Source organism: Vespa velutina, chromosome 7 (assembly GCF_912470025.1).
Source record: "Vespa velutina chromosome 7, iVesVel2.1, whole genome shotgun sequence".
In the NCBI taxonomy this organism is placed as follows: domain Eukaryota; kingdom Metazoa; phylum Arthropoda; class Insecta; order Hymenoptera; family Vespidae; genus Vespa; species Vespa velutina.
This window is the reverse complement of record NC_062194.1, coordinates 2,832,242-2,838,241: the sequence shown is the minus strand read 5'-3', so window position 1 is coordinate 2,838,241 and position 6,000 is coordinate 2,832,242.

The window sequence follows — 6,000 nt, the reverse complement described above, 5'->3', positions numbered from 1 at the left end:
CTTCTTCCACCATCTCCGCCTCTCTCTCTCTCTCTCTCTTTCTTTCTCTAACATGCTCTTTTTTTCGCTACTTTCCCCGCTTTCTACTCGATTTCTATCGATCCAATTCGAAGTAGCCATGTAACGTAAACCACGACGCCAATGACTTTCCCTCAGTTATTGCAACTTGCAACTTTAAATGTCACGAATAAACGCTGTACTATCTACTATTACTATTACTACTACTATTACTATTTCTCTTTCTCTTTCTCTTCCTCTTCCTCTTTCTCTTTCTCTTTCTCTTTCTCTTTCTCTTTCTCTTTCTCTTTCTCTTCGTCCTCACTCCTATTCCTCGTGATAGAAAAAAAGAAGAGAGAGAGAGAGAGGAAAAAAAGAAACGAGAGATTTGAAACGATGCCAAGAAAAATAGATGATGGATTAACGACGAACTTTCTTACGCATATCTATGTATTTCTTACGCAATATGATATATATTTATATACACACACAAATACATGTATATATCATATTTTATAAAGAAAGAGGATAGTTGGTATACGATATTAAAGTATGTTTCATGATGCACAAAAGCTCCGGCACTCTGACAATCGACTCTCTATCTCTTTCTCCCTTTCTCTCTCTCTCTCTCTCTCTCTCTCTCTCTCTCGTTTCTCCAACGAGAACCAGCTAAGAAATGTTAAAGGGAAAGAGGCAAGGCAAAGAAAAATAAAGAATAGTAAATAATATATTCGAGTAATAGGGAGGCAACCTCGTTGGTTGCTTTCGACACCGTCGCCCTTCTCTCTCATCCGTTGGTTGTAGTATCTTTACGTTAAAAGAAAGAGAGAAAGAGAGAGAGAGAGGGAAACAGAGAGACAGAGAGAGAGAGAGAGAGAGAGAGAGAGAAATTGAGTGGGAGAGGGAGAGGTAGACGTGAAAATGAACGTAATGAAAAACTGGAGCTGCTTAAATAAAATAAAGCTTGTCGGTATATTATTGGCTCCCAAGGGCTTCTCCTCGGCTTATCTTTTTTTTTCTCTTTTTCTTTTTCCTTTTTCTTTCTTTCTTTCTTTCTTTCTTTCTTCCTTTCTTTTCACTTTACCCTGTTTACTCTTGTTAATCCTAACATCTTATAAATATTCGAAATAATTAACATGATCTTATTGTCCGCCCCAGTCAAAAGCACGGATTAATATTAACGTTTAGGATTAAAAAGAGTACATATAGGTACTTTGATTGTTCTTGTTTCTTCTTTCTTTCCTTCTTTCGTTTATAAAAATGATCCTTCGTTTTAAAGGATTTTTCTGATGTCCCACGATATAAGATAAACATATAATTCATCGACTTGAGGATCGCAATCGTCGGTATCATTAATCGAAGCCACCCGAATTAGCGTGCGAAACGCATTACGAAATGGCTTCCCCTTTCCACCCCACTCCCACCCTTTCACTCCTTACGACCATCCCCGTCTACTCGCTTTTCCCCCGACTAAACCGCTCGGCAAAAATGACAGATGGCATGCTGAAGAAGTCTTCTCATTTACATATCTCGTAATCTCTGCCTCTCTCTCTCTCTCTCTCTCTCTCTCTCTCTCTCTCATATGCACAGATCATTCCTCATTCTTCGTGATTCCGCCAACTAATCCCGCTTCTAATTTGACTTTTCGACGATTAAAAAACAAAAAAAAACTATCAATGAAAATCTCTGTTTCGCTCGAAACAAATCGTGAATTTTAATATTTTATTATAAATGAAAAAAATGTTACAAACTGTCGGTATATTATTGGCTCGTTATAATGCAAAGAGAAACGAAGAAGAAGAAGAAAAAAAAAAAAAAACTTATTACATATTAACAATTATTTTCTTTGTGAAATGTTCGTAAATCTACGATTTTTTAAATGAACGATATATTAATTTTAAATTGTTGATATATTATACTAAATGCAATGCGTGGCCTATGATGCGGATCGATCTCCTCCTGTTATACGTTTAACAATTATTTCCCTACGAATACATCGATCGTCTATCTATGATTTTGAAATAAACGAAATAAAAATTCATTATTTCCAAACGTTTTTCTATAAAACAGATATGATATAATTTTAAGGATGTGATCATACAAACGACACGAGACTATCGATGGGGAAATAAAACGATGAAAATTTCAATGGATATCGAACGTCGTCGTATTCCTACAAGACGATCGATTTCATTCTGTCGAGCATTGTGATGTCTCGAAAGCTTCGCTCCTAAGAGAAACGTAATTAATGAAATTAATCTAATAACGAGAGGAACGCTGTTAAACTTTCATCAGTTAGTCATTTCGTCTATCCGTCCTTCTAATGGCGTAGCAGCAGTCCTCTGATAAACATTTTGGAATTGTGCAGGTGTTGTCCCTGATTTATGGCCAGCAATTAGAATCTGACTGCCTTATTTGCCGGCGCCGGAGAACGCTAAGAAACGACGCGAGTATGCGAACGCGACGCATCCTAATCTATGCCTGAAAACCCTAATTAAGAGTTCTAATTCTACGAAGGGACTACTAAGAGACATAGTCTCTCTTTGCTACTCTTTGCCCTGTTATATTCTTCTTATTTTCTAAGAACAGATAAAATCTATTAAGATCTTACACGTATATCTTTATAAATTTATATTAGATATATATATATATATATATATATATATATATATATATATATATATATATGACATATATACTATGGCTTGAGTTTTTTATAAATTCAATTACAAATACTATAACAACGATAGAAATTAAGAACGAATAATGTCACAATTGAATCTTTATATTCTATATCTCAAAAGAATACTTTCTTTTCTAAAATGATCAAGAAGATACATACGAATGTAGAATTGTTTATAATTTTTTTTTTAGAAATATTTAATAGACATTTAAAGGAATATTAGAATTATAACCTTTTCTCTCTCTCTCTCTCTCTCTCTCTCTCACACACACACACACATACACACACTCTTTCTCTCCATCTACTATATCAATCTCTTTGAATGAGATCTATTCTTCTTTAGAAATTTTGTCGATATCATCGAAAGTAAAGGATCTATTCTTTATAATGTTCAGTTTTAGATTACTTTACCTAAAATATATATATTATATCTATGCATGTATGTATGTAATATATATTACATATATATATATATATATCCACTCATCGATATCCTACTTACACATACATACATATATATATATCGATGAGTGAACGATGATTATGAACCGAGAACGTGAGGGGACAATTTTCTGTTTTAGAAAATTACTTATAAGAATAGGTTATAAATAGCGTCAATAACATTCCGCATGTAATGAGTCTACGGGAGTAAGCGGATTATGGAGCTCCCGGAAGGCGAAGTCGATGTCGGAAGGAGACAAATGAAGAGAGATGGTTTGTGGAAACTGGAAATGCAATATTCTCGGCGAGGCGTCACTATGAGGGTCGCGAAATAAATAGATATATATATATATATATATATATATATATATATATATATGTACGTGTATGTGCGTATGTATATGTGTGTGATTTCTTCAACAAACGTAGAACGTTTAGATTGGAAAGTGTCGAGTTTCTCCTTTTCTTATCGCTCCTTCCTCTTATCAACAGTTCTTCCAGAAGTACAGAGAAAAAACATTTTTCTACTTAGAAAAACTCGAGAGAATGAATAATGCAAATGTATGTACAATAAAGGAAAAAAAAAAAGAATAAAAAGGGAAAAAAAATGAAAGAAAGAAAGGAAGAGGAAGGAAGAAAGAAAAGAAAGGAAAGAAAGAAAGAAAGAAAGAAAGAAAGAAAAAAAGAAAGAAAGAAAAGTCATACAAGAGTCTTCTTCTTCTCGTCCGGCAAAAGAGGTACGTCCACATTCTTTCGATCGTCTCGGCGCTATCGGACTCGAATCGAAAGGAGGAAGGAGGAAGCAAAATACACCGAGAGAGCTTCGATAAATTCATCTCCGCGGAACAAGCGATTGTTTTCCCAATGAGTCCGGGATAAGGACACGGCCGGAAATGAGGAAAGGGGGACGAGAGGGTGAGAAAGAGGGTAAGGGTAAAGTTGAAGGGTGAGGTTGAGGCTGAGTCTGAGAGAGGGAATGCGAGAGAGAGAGAGAGAGAGAGAGAGAGAGAGGAAGAGAGAGAAAGGGAGGGAGACAAAAGGGGATAGAGAAGGAGTAGAATAGACGGAAGGAGGTGGAGGAGGAGGGACGAGCCGGCGTTCATCGGACATTTATCCAATTAACCGATTCGAGTCGAGTAACCGTCGGGGGGTTAGGAGACGCTTCTGATACCTATATTCACTGACATGCTAACGTTCTCACATAGAAAGGATATACACGACTGTAGTACATATGTATGTGTGAGTAAGAGGAAACCGTTTGGTATATACCTAATGTCGAATGTTGATCTGTTATGTTTAATTACGGAGGCTGATATTGACGGGTCGGTATGCGTCGGATGGAGGAGTAAGAGGAGACGAAGAGGAAGAGGAGAGAGAGAGAGAGAGAGAGAGAGAGAGAGAGAGAGGAAGGGAGGAATCGGTTCCAGTTGCTTGTTCGCAAAGTCACCCCCTTTCTCCGTGAGGGGTTGCCGTCGAAAAGGGGTTCGTTCGGCCCGAGCTCGAGAGAATCGTAGGAGGCGTTTGAACACCGTCGAACGAAATGGCCAGCAATATTGTCGTCGTCGCCGTCGTCGTCGTCGTCGTCGTCGTCGTCGTCGTCGCCATCGCCATCGTCGTAGTCATCATCGTCGTCGTCGTCGTCGTCCTGGTCCGGGGATTTGCGTCGGATGGATCGAAGGTGGGAGTATAAGCGGTGAAAGAATCACAAGGTAGGGAGAAAAAAGAGAAAGACAGAGACAGAAAGAGAGAGAGAGAGAGAGAGAGAGAGAGATAGAGATAGAGAGAGAGAGAAAGAGAGAGGAGGCTGGAGTGACACGGGAAATTAATTATACGCTCCTGAAAGTCCTGACCTCCGGTAGAACGGCCATCCTTTTCTACCATCTCCCTCCAACAAACTCTTTCCTCCAACCCTTCATCTCTTTCTTTCTTCTTTCGCTCAATCGTCGACGACGACGACGACGACGACGTCGACGATAGCAACTCTGACTGCTTTCTTATTCTTCTTATCGCGTGTCCTATTAGAAATCAATGTTCACCAACTGTGTTGTGACATTGAAGTTTTTCGATTTTCTAACTCTAATATAACGAAAAGATAGATTTTATATATATATATATATATATATATATATATATATATATAAAATGCTTCAAATATGATATAATGAATAATGAGTTCGACAATGTTATTACCATCATTAGTAAATAATGTGTAAACGATTGTAATGTTCGTCATCTAATCTAAATATGAGAGGATCGACGATACAAGTTACACAGAAGGAATTACTTTGTCATTTAATATTACAAATAGTTATATATATATATATATATATATATATATATATATATATATATATATATATATATCTTTTTGATCCACGACATTTGTTCTTTAAAATATATATACATATTTTTTAATAGAAGTTATTAAGTCTCGTTAACGATGAGGTATTAGCGTAAACAGACGTTGAATTTTTGCTTTCTCCTCTGCAACAGGAAAATCCTTTCGCGTCATTTGTTTTCTAGTAACGTCTCGTTTTGAGATCCTCACACCCTTACATTATATACATATACTTACACCGTTCGCGTCGGTGCTTTCTTGCGGCGCCTCATAAACAACGGAGTGTTAATGCCTTTCGTCGAGGGAGAAGAAAACGAGGAGGAGAAAGAGAGGAAGGAGGAGGAAAGAAGAATACGGAGGGTGTAGCTACGTACTGATTTTAATACGATTTCTCGAAAGTCGCCGCCTCCCCCCACCTCGCCTTACTACGACTGAAAAATTAACTGACATAACGACCCTAAAAAAAATTTACCTATACACGTAAAATACATGCGTATATATCATACATATATATATATATCGTCGAACTATTTATTCAACA